The sequence below is a fragment of the Neovison vison genome, chromosome 1 (genome assembly GCF_020171115.1).
Source record: "Neovison vison isolate M4711 chromosome 1, ASM_NN_V1, whole genome shotgun sequence".
Classification (NCBI taxonomy): domain Eukaryota; kingdom Metazoa; phylum Chordata; class Mammalia; order Carnivora; family Mustelidae; genus Neogale; species Neogale vison.
The window spans coordinates 207,111,766-207,123,709 of NC_058091.1; the positions used below are offsets into that span (position 1 = coordinate 207,111,766).

Sequence of the window (11,944 nt, forward strand, 5' to 3'; positions counted from 1 at the left end):
GAGATGCACTTAACGCAGGATAAGAATAAGCATAGTTCACAGGGCCATTTGAGTTTATTGTATTTTTCAGGAAGTGGGAAATGATAGTAATTATATTTGAACATGGTTGAATATACATTTTAAAATTTCAACAACACAATTGATAGAAATAAGGCATGTAACTTTCAAGCTAGAAGAGGAAAAAGTAAAATAATCAATCACTTCAAAAATGCAGAGAAAAAGATAAAAGCATAGAAAAGGTTTAGAAAAAATGTAAAAAAAAAGTAAAATAGGAAGTATAAATTAAATGATGTTGATAAATCTACATTTAACAATAGTTATTTTAATGATTTAAAACACAAGAAGTTTATTAAGATTAGCCATTTTTAAAGAGATGGACCATAAAAATGAGGACAAATACAAAGACAGTAAGAAAAAAAAAGTTATAAAAAAATACCAGTCAAATATATCAAAGCAATTCAGTGTCTTTAGGGTGAAGATGAAGAAATAAAAAGAGCAATAGAAAACAAACAAAATTAGGGTTTCTACTATAATGGTAAAGAACAGATTTTTTTTTAAATTTATTTATTAAATTTATTTATTTCCAATTTATTTATTTTTAGAAAAACTATTTATTATTTTTTCACCACACCCAGTGCTCCATGCAATCCGTGCCCTCTATAATACCCACCACCTGGTACCCCAACCTCCCACCCCCCCACCACTTCAAACCCCTCAGATTGTTTTTCAGAGTCCATAAACAGATTTAACAAGTTTAAGATATGTTTTAGTTGCTGCACGTTGCTTTTAACTCTTGCATGTTCTATTATATAGAATATATCCTCAGAATCCTACTTATTTTTCCCCCTAAAAATAGATACCTAGATTTTTCTATATGTAATTTGTGCCGCCATGAAATGAGCATATTTATGTTCCTGTATACACCAATGTGAGAGATTCTCTGGTGGCAAATGCCCAGTAACGGATTTTTGGAACATTAATGTATGCTCCCTAACTAACCGCACCTAGTTCTGTGACATTTTTCTTTTTAGAATATAGCCAATTTTCAGTTCTTCCATAAGCCAGTGAAGTTTCCCTGATCTCTAGCCCCTTGGTATTATCTTTTATTTTTTGCCAACCAGATCATTTTAAATATTGCCTCATTATTGTATTAATCTGAATTTCTATTAATGTGAATTTTTTAGTTTAGTTTTAATCTGAATTTTCTAGCTTCTCAGCATATTCATATTCTTTGCTTAATTTTCTGTTGTTTTTCCTGTCTTCTTAGTTGTTTTGCAAAAGTTCCTCCTAAATTCCTGATGCTAGTCCCTTGTCAGTTGTAGATGTTGTAAATATCAAAGTCCAGGCTGTCACCCCATCTGTTAACTTTGTTTATGTGCTTCATTGAAGAAAAACCTCCTTGAATCTTAATATTTATGTAGTATATCTTAATTTGAAAATTTTAGAATATTTTATCCACTCTAAAGTTAAGAAATTTATAATCACAATATAAAGAGAAAGAATAGATTTCCTTTCATTTCGTCCCTCAGTCAACATCCATAGCTTTATAAAGACAACATTTTTACGTCTTTATTTCTGCAGGTATTGTTTTCATACAAATCACTCAATACATCCCACAATCAGGTGTCATCCCAGAGCTCAGAAGGCCATGCTCTATGCTACAATTTTAATGTCTAATCGCAGGGAAAATATTAACTTGGATAAAATGGGCTGCTGTTAATGGCATGTCCAATGGAAATGCAATCTTTGGTCACTGAGTGGAGTTTGTCTGTGAAGGTAGTATAAACATAAATCAATGGCATAGATATGAAAAAAGAGAATAACAAAAATTACTGACTTATCATATATATGCAGATTACATTGAAATTCATATTTCCATTAACCTAGGAAGAGAAAGGAGAAACTTGTGTGCATAAATAAGTTCATCACTGAGACTTTATTTGAATAAATGAGAAAAATCTATAAAAAAATTACAGAATCTCTTAAACTCAGTGTTTCCAAGGTTCTTAAAGAATTAGGTAATGACTAGAACGGGAACCTGTGTGCAGCCTAAAGTTTGTGTGCATGTGTTTGTGTGTATGTGGGCACACACATGTGTGTGAATAAATGTTGCTGCACCTTTATAAACTTGAAAAGTTATATGGGCTTATTTGGTTAAAGTAAAAATAACTATATAAAATAAATAACATTTTTAAAAATATTTATTTATTTATTTGACAGAGAGAGGGAGATTACAAGCAGGCAGAGAGGCAGGCAGAGAGAGGGGGGGAAGCAGGCTCCCCCTCCCAAGCAGAGAGCCCTATGCAGGGCTTGATCCCAGGACCCTGAGATCATGACCTGAGCCGAAGGCAGAGGCTTAACCCACTGAGCCACACAGGTACCTCACTAAATTTTTATCAACCTTTAGGATCTACTTGTCTATTATAGGTACTATCTCTCTAATACATTTTCACTATTAACGAATCCAAGGTTCTTCCTGTGTGTATACTTAATGAAGGCTTTATGCCATACAGAATCAAGGCTATATATTATCACCCTTCAAAAGGACAGTTGGGCACGTGGGTGGCTTAGTTGTTTAAGTGTGTAAGTCTTGATTTAGGCTCAGGTCATGAGCTTAGGGTCGTGAATCAAGCCCCGTGTTAGGCTCCATGCTCAGTGCAGAGTCTGTCCTCTGCCTCTGCCCTTCACCCCACTCACTTGCACTCTCTTTCTCAAATAAATAAATAAAATCTTTTTTTAAAAAAAGGACAGTCTCATTTTAAGATTTAGGTTCATAGTCTTTTAATACATAACTTTCCTTTAGCAAAGATCTAGATTTAACCATAAGGTCATTCCAATAAACTTGAAGCAGGAGATTACAAGTTCTCCTACACCTTGTTTCAAACCACACATAAGAAAATGAATCAAAATTTGAGCTACATTTTATTATCACAGGTTGGCTATATTCTTTCTTTAGTGTAATTAACATACAATTTTATATGAACTTCAGGTGTACAGTGTATTGTTTTGACAGTTCTATACACAGTAAGGATTGTCCCCGTTTGTCATTGTGTAACATTACTGCAATATTATTGACTATATTCCCTATGCTTTACTTTTCATCTTTGTGACTTGTTTATAACTGGGAGTTTTTACTTCTTAATCCCCTTTATCTATTTTACCCATTCCCCTATCCACCTCTTCTCTGGCAACCGCCAGTTTGTTCCTTGTAATTAAGAGTCCATTTTCTGTTTGATCATTTGTTTGATTTTTAGATTTCACATATAAGTGAAATCATATATTTGTGTTTCACTTACCATGATATCCTCTAGGTCCTTCATGCTGTAACAAATGGCAAGATCTCATTCTTTTTTAATGGCTGAGAAATATTCTACATTTTCTTTATCATTTGTCTATTGATGTGCTCATAGGTTGCTTCCATATCTTGGCTATTGTAAATAATGCTGCAGTAAACACAGGGGTGCATGTCTTTTCAAATTACTGTTTTTGTTTTCTTTGTGGAGGCATTTTTTTTTGAAATAGAACAACAAAAAATATTCCTGTTTCTTTTTTTTTTTTAAAGATTTTATTTATTTATTTGACAGAGATCACAGGTAGGCAGAGAGGCAGGCAGAGAGAGTGAGAGGGAAGCAGGCTCCCTGCCAAGCAGAGAGCCTGATGTGGGACTCGATCCCAGGACCCTGAGATCATGACCTGAACTGAAGGCAGCGGCTTAAACCACTGAGCCACCCAGGCGCCCCTCCTGTTTCTTTTCATGTCTTTCATTAGAATGATTTTGTTGCTCTAGCTGCATCAGGACTCGTCATTGCCTTTACAAATGTGCATCATTTTCTTTACATCTCTGTGGGAATTCCACAACACATTTGGATATGGAAAGCTTGTCTATAACTTTCTAACTTAGGATGAGCAGTAATTTGAGCAACTGAATCTTGATCTTCATCCTTTGATTATTTTGTTGTTTAGGCACAAACACATAAGCATGTGCATGCACAAATATTAAGTTAGCCAAGAGAAAGTGAAATAGTAAAGCCATCAGAAGAAGCACCTAGTGTAACAGCTGTGTTGAAATCCTGAGGGCAAGGAAAAATGCATTTGAATCTTGGTGAAATCAGGAAGATTTTTCTTCCATGGCTTATAAATTATAGCAAAATATTAAAAGAGGTGTTACTCAAATGTAATTTTTAAATCTGGTACTACTAATATCCCCATTTGTGAGCATTCAGAATGAGAACAAAACAACAAAAAATCCCTTAAAGTTTTAACTTTTAATTTAGTATATAAGATTCAGGCATAAGGGGTGGGAAGTGAAGGTAGGAGAGGTTTGTATCTCTAACGTGAGCTTCAGTTCTTATCCTTTCAGTTCTATCCTTGTAATCAGTAAATCGCTGGGCTTGGTGATAATGCATGCATATGGAAAATGATGAATTTATTTTCATGAAGACTATTAATAGGTTGCAAGAGAGAAAAAGTAATTAACTATAACTTCCAGCCTTATAATAACCATAAGCTTATTAAACCTCTCCACAGTAATATTTAGAGAATACTGATGCAGTATGTCTTTGAAGATCAAGTTGTGCTGGACTTGCATGCAAATATTTAAGAAGTTAATTAAAATATGAATTATTTTGAACTCTGATTCTGGTTATATTGTAAGAGTACATTCTAATTATTAATGAAGCATCCAAATTTTCTTCTTTTTTGCTAATTAGAATTTCTAGTTATATCTATTTGAGGCCATCAAAATTCAGTGCTACTACTAGACATACTGGTATGAATTGCAAAGTTGGAGAAAAAGTTTATTTTAGTACTTTACCTTTTTTTTTCCAATAGTAAAGCTAACAGATTTACTGTTTATTCTGAGTATCCTTTTTTTTATTTTGAAAATGAAATCTGATATTTTTAATGTCAAGTAAAGGTGCTTTCATATTTTTACACATTTTTAGGATATTAAGAAGCAGATGGACCTCAAACCTACAACCACAACAGGATAATTATGATTCTAAGTTATTTCATTTGATTACCTTACAGCTGATTATATTAAATTTTAATGTGTTAGTATCTGAATAAAATTAGGCATTTTATAGATCATCCTGAAATATAAATACAGAGGCATGCACATGTAAGTTAAAATACTTTGCTTCTTAGTCATATATCAATAGAACACTTCAAGTATGACTATAAGTCCGAAGATGATATTCTACATACATCTACTCCAGATTTTAGAAACAATCAGTACTAACAAATATTTGTAGGGAAGTCAATAATCAGCATCTGAAATATTTATATTTTTATTTATATAGTGATTTTATTTACTAATGTTTATTTTTTACCATAGTTAAATTTTAGTAAATTATTTAGTTATGGAACAGTATTTGCAGATATGGCTAAATATAAGTAAGTAACATAACAGTAAATTCATATCTTTTGTAAATATTTTCCATTGCAGACATTTGTTGTACATTTGTACAAAATGAAATATTCTCTAAAGAAAACAAAAATTAATATCCTGGGTTGTGTGTTAATAGTCTTTTTTTTTTTTAAAGATTTTATTTATTTATTTGACAGACAGAGATCACAAGTAGGCAGAGAAAGAGGAGGAAGCAGGCTCGCTGGATGCAGGGCTCCATCCCAGGACCCTGGGATCATGACCTGAGCCAAAGGCAGAGGCTTTAACCCACTGAGCCACCCAGATGCCCTTTATGTTAATAGTCTTAAGCTAGAACAGTATCTTTTACATCTTAGCTTGTTGTAAAATTTTAGTAAACATACAGAATTGAATTAACACTTGGGAAAAAAGTTATCATCACAAGAGGCCACCAGATATCTACTGACTAAGAAATGCCTGAATTCTCCAACATTAGTGATTGATGTCAATTTGATTACCCCACATCATTTGAGAACTCTCCATGAGCCATTATTATACTTGATTCTAAAGATTAAAAAATAAATGAGATGTTCACTGCCCTTGAGACTTCTTTCCTAGACACGGAAAGAAGGAATAAGGGAAAAAAGGAAGAACTTCATCTTTTCTAATATGGTACGAGTTTGTAGTTTTTTTTTTTTTTTTGGTAAAGGACAAAATTCACATTATTGTCAAACTAATGATAGTCAACCATTGTATACCACACATTGATGCTGAAGAAAATTGATGCTCAGAGACTAATTTTTTTTCAAGTTCATGTAGTTTGTTATTTGTAGGTGCAGAATGAAAATCTTATGTCTTCTATAGATCCTAAGAATCTCAAGCAAATGTATGATTATAGATGCTAGGAAAAAGATATCTAGATATGGAAAAACTAGCTTTGCGCAGTGGCAGTATCGTAGCCAATGAGGTTTATCCGAGGCGCGATTATTGCTAATAGATATGGAAAAACTTGTTCTTCTCTTAGCTGCTTTGACATTTGAGTCTGCAGTTAGTGTCTAAATGGGCTCTACTTTAACCCTTTCATCCTTTCACTTGATGTTGGTTAAATATACTATGACTTGATTCAACCTGTTGTAAGTAGCCTTGATTTCTTCCTCCTTTATATTTTTTTTTTTTTACAGATTTCTTTATTTTTAGAGGAAAAGAGAGAGTGCATGTGGGGGAAGGGACAAAGGGAGAGAATCTCTAGCAGAGTCCCAGCTGAGCATGGATCCTGACATGGAACTCTATCCTAGGACCTTGAGATCTTGACCTGAGCCAAAACCAAAAGTTGGATGCCCAACCGACTGGGCTACTGAGGCACCCCTTTATCTTTAATTAGCGTTTTTTTTTTTTCCCCAATGCATATAATGCAGTGCTTCTCAAACTTTATTGAGCATATAAATTACCTGAGGTTTTAGTAAAATGGAGATTCAAATTTAGGTCTGGGAAGTGACTTGAAATTTTGTGATTTTGCTAAATTCTTAAGTGATGTTGATGTTATTCATCTGAACATCATTCTTAACCAAGTAGCAAGGCTTTGAAAAGCAAAATGATAAAGTTATTACTTTACTTTAAAGCCTGACTGGTCCTTCATTACTTGCAGATATTTGAGATTTGGAATAGTCCACCTTGAGGGAAGCTGCCTCCAAATAGTTTATTGGTTATTGAAAGTCTGTAATAAAAGAGCTTTATGTGTATATAGCACAAACTGAGAACAAAATCAGCCATTGGACTTTTATGATTCCCTTTACTCAGTGACAGTTAGGTTTTTGGCATACATCTAAAATTATGAAGTCAAGAAAAAGAACATGTTCCAAACATCATTTCTGGTGTTCTGGATTGTTTTACGTGAATAAACCCTAGGATTATGCCTTTGAATAATTATGCAGCTACAGCTGGGATTTAGTCAGTTAATAAGCATTCATTAAGCTCATCTACATGGGATGCATTGCCCTTATTGCTGCATAAGCAAAAAGAAACGAACAGTGGTGTCACTATCTCTGGCATGCCAAAATACAAAATACTCTGCTAATTTGACAAGGACCTGGGAATTTTATATTTATCTCCATATTTGGTAGCAAAATAATATCATTTAAATATTTTCTTTATTATAATGGTAATATGTGACTGAGGTAATGGTGGTGGTATGATTATAAATCTTACAACATGTCCTTCCCACACCTCCAAAAAAAAGAAAGAAAGAAAAATAAAACTATAAATACCCATGCTGTTTGGAGAAATACAAGAGGACATCCTTAATTCAACTTTCCTGTAAGTGAAAAAATAAATGGCACATTCCACTTAGGTGTTGGTTGTGCTCCATCACATGTATTTATGGAGATCAAGAAGAATTTGAGAAAGAGATCAACATTTTCAGAGTACTCAAATGTAATTGTGAACAAAGAATTTCATAAACAGCAAAATTGTTTCTATCAAGATTACATGAAATGATTCAATATGCAAGAGCTCAAAAAATATGCAAGAGCTCAAAGAGTTATGTGCCCATGATCCCTCTCTGAGGAATTGATTAGAAGATGAATTTCATCCAACCAAGAGACAATAGGGGCAGTTACAACAAAAGGAGTGACAGTAGACATTTTATATACTTAATTCTAGGTTGAAGACTAAAAGGAATGTATGGATGAGGGTGGAATAAAATACGTTATGTGATGAATGTCATTTGTGTCTGATAGTATCCTGCAACAAAGAAGTGAAATAGGGGAAAGAAAATAGGGGAAGAGAAAATTAACATATGTTTATTGATATTGGTACTAGCATTAGATATACCATTCAAACATACAATTATAGTGCTTACTTCAGCAGCACATGTGCTAAAATTGAAATGATAGAGGAAAGATTAGCATGGTCCATGTAAAGGGATGACATGCAAATCCATGAAGTGTTCCATATTAAAAAAAGTATACCATTATAAGTCAACAAAAAAGTTAGTAAAACATTAAATAAGAAAATAGAGACCTATTTTCATTCAAAGGTAACCAATAGAACAAAAGTTCAAACTCACCTAAGCATCAAAACAAATTTAGTGAATAAAATAGCAAAGAAACCTGTTATATAATTAATTATCAAATGTAATGAAGTGCATATAATAGCTATATCAGACTAATGTAATAACTGAGACCAATATGTCACACCAATAAATATGGATAGATCTAATTCATTTATTAAAAACATTTTTAATTTGCTTCACAAAGCAAGAAATGACTATATAGCTTATAACATCCACACTTAAATTTTTTTTTCCGAAAAAGTAAAAATGAAAAAATGCACAAATGTGTATCAAGCAAATGGTAACCATAATAAACCAAGAGTAGTTACGTTGATACCGAAGTGGATACAAAGTTAAAATTATTAAATGTGAAAATAAGGACATGATGTTTGGGTATAAGCCAATATTTATAATGGAAATATAAAAAGTATAAATAATAGTGAACCAATAATGCAGGGTTTTATAAAATAAAACTTAAAAAACAATGCAGGAAAACATAGAAACTCATTAATAACTGGAGTACCAAAAACCTTCTAGTTGAAATATACATGGAAAAATATACATGCAAAGATGGACATAAAATCAATTTAAAAAAATCTTTGGAAAAGAGTAAACCTAAAAGGGCCCCTTGTAATTAAAACAGCATGGTTTTGATGCATGAATTGACATGCTAACCAGGGAAATAGAGGTCCAGAATTACACTAGAAAATATGAAAGTTTAGTGTGAGATAAGGATAGCATCTCATATCTTTTGGGAAGCAAAGGCTTTATTAAATAACATTATTGGGATAATTGACTAGCCATTGACAAAGGATAAAATTAGATCCAAATCTCATACCATTATACAAGCATAAACATCAGAGTTCAATGCTCTAAATTTGAAAACATAAAACCATACAAGCCTTAGAAGAAAACGTAGGTGAAGCCCTCCTTAGTCTGTATGGAAATGCTTTCTAACTACAAGTAAAAATGTAGATACATAAAAGATTGACAAATTTTACTTAATAGAAATAAAATCCATGCCAAAAATGCCATTAAAGAGGTAAGAGAAAATAGATATTAAGAGGCTGAAAAAAATGAAGCTGCAAATTGGAAGGAAACATTTGCAGATAACATATTGAAAAATACTTTTTTTATCCAGATTATATAAGGAACTCTCAAATGTCAAAAGTAAGAAAACAAATGACCCAATTAAAAAGAATCAGGGGCTTGAGATACTTCATCAAATAGGATATACAGAAAGCAATTAGCATATGAAACAAGTTCAATAATACTCTGAGCTATTAGGGAAAAACAAATTAAAAACATAATGAGATCTATTCCACACCTATTAGAATGGTTAAAATAAAAAATGCTAGTAATACCCAGTGTGGGTGAGGGTGCAGAGCAAATGGGCCTTGCATAAATTGGTGGTGGGGATGAAAAATGGTACAGCTACTTTGGACGATGTTGTGGCAGTTTTGTATATAGCTAAACATACACTAATTGTATTTTTCAGAATTTCTGCTTACATGCATTTGGTCTAGAAAAATGAAAGCCTATGTTTACACAAACAACTTTGTACAAGTGTTTATAGCTGCTCTTTTCATAATCACCAAAACCTGCAAACAACACAGATGTTCTTCAGTGGGGGAATGGATCAATAAACCCTGGCACACCCATATAACAGGATACTAATCAGAAATAAAAATGAATAAACTTGATGTACATAAATAATTTTGATAAATTTTAAAGATAGTACACTGAATGATAGAAGCTAGCTTCAAATTGCTAAAAACTATATTTGCATTGATAGGACGTCCTCACAAAACCAAACTGCAGTTAAGGGAGAAGAGATCAGTGGTTGCTAGGGTTAGAGATAGGAGAGGTTGGGACCAAAGAGATAGCACAAAAAAAGAAAAAAATGTAACACCAGGGAGATTTGAGGCTGAATTGTATTATAGTAATGGTTATACAAATCTATACATATATTAAAATCAAAGAATTATACATGATCTCCCTGATATGAGGGAGTGGTGATGCAACATGGGGGCTTCAGTGGGTAGGAGAAGAATCCATGAAACAAGATGGGATAGGGAGGGAGACAAACCATAAGTGACTCTTAATCTCACGAAACAAACTGTGGGTTGCTGGGGGGAGGGGGGTTGGGAGAAGGGGGGTAGGGTTATGGACATTGGGGAGGGTATGTGCTTTGGGGTAAATTGGAAGGGGAGATGAACCATGAGAGACTATGGACTCTGAAAAACAGTCTGAGGGGTTTGAAGTGGCGAGGGGTGGGGTGGGAGGTTGGGGTACCAGGTGGTGGGTATTATAGAGGGCACAACTTGCATGGAGCACTGGGTGTGGTGAAAAAATAATGAATACTGTTTTTCTGAAAATAAATAAATTGGAAAAAAAAGAATTATACATGAAAAATCTTAATTAGTAAAATTAAATGTGTTAATATAGCAAATTAAATTAAAAATTAAAATGTGTATTAATACAAAAAAGTGGAAAAATACTTAAAAGTTTTGAAAAAAAATCTTCAGAAAGTAAAATGGAGTGAATTCCAAGGAATATATTGTTCAGTGAAAAAGGCAGTGTGTAAAAGAACATCTTCAATATAGCACTCTTTATAGAAAAAGAAAATTTTAAAACATTGACAATCATTTATTTGTGTGAGAAAAAGCACAAGAAGGATAAACCAGAAGCTAAGTAATTATTTCTTTCTGTGGGATGAACAATGGGATATACTGGAATGACGCTCTTTGTACAGTTTGGCCATTTGGAATAGTGTTACTATTTCATGTCCTCATAAGGTGCCTAACTGAAATCAACGATGGTAAAAGTTTTTAAATGGCATATATCATACTGAAAGTATAGAAGAATATAGTACATCTGAGAACTATTAAGGTATGTTCTCTGCTGCTTTAGTGAGCTCCTCTTTTCCCAGTAACTTATAGATGATTGCTTTCGTATCTGCAGAAGAGAAAACCTGTAATATTCTAAATAATGCCAGTAACAGCCCTTTTCTATACCAATCAAACAGCAATCTTAGAACTCTCCGCTCAGCCCTTTAAAGTTAATAAAGTACCCTGAAAATTTCTCTGCTCAGCCCTTTGAAGTTAATAAAGTACCCTGAAAATTGCTGGGCTAAGTGGTTGACTACCAAAGGAGAGAATACCAAATACTATAATTTATTTGTTTTAGTACAGATTTTATAGCCACATTCCTCACAATGTATCAGATATCATGCTTTGTAAGGAAAGGTATTATGCAACTTTTTGCTCTACACTGAAGCATTTACAAAAGAACATAAAAAAGAAATAAAATTTGATATGATATCTTTAAACTCAGAAAAAAAAACAATAATTAAAATACCTCTGGTATTTCTAGAGCACCTGGGTGGCTTAATCAGTTAAGTGTCTGACTCTTAGTTTCAGCTCAGGTCATGATCTCGGGGTCCTGGGACTGAGCCCAGCGTGGGGCTCCATTCTCACCGCTGATTCTCCTTGTCCCTGTTCTTCTGCCTCTCATTCTGTTCTCTCTCT

At 33.3% G+C, this 11,944-nt stretch overlaps 1 non-coding gene and 1 pseudogene across 1 annotated transcript; both read left to right on the forward strand.

Annotated features, from left to right (window-relative positions):
- The first annotated feature begins 6,298 nt into the window (after positions 1-6,298).
- LOC122897368 lies at positions 6,299-6,430 on the forward strand (annotated as a pseudogene).
- Positions 6,431-8,214: 1,784 nt separating this feature from the next.
- Positions 8,215-8,321, forward strand: LOC122898041. The gene has a single exon (XR_006382785.1). It is a non-coding gene; the product is annotated as a U6 spliceosomal RNA (small nuclear RNA).
- The last annotated feature ends 3,623 nt before the right edge of the window (positions 8,322-11,944 follow it).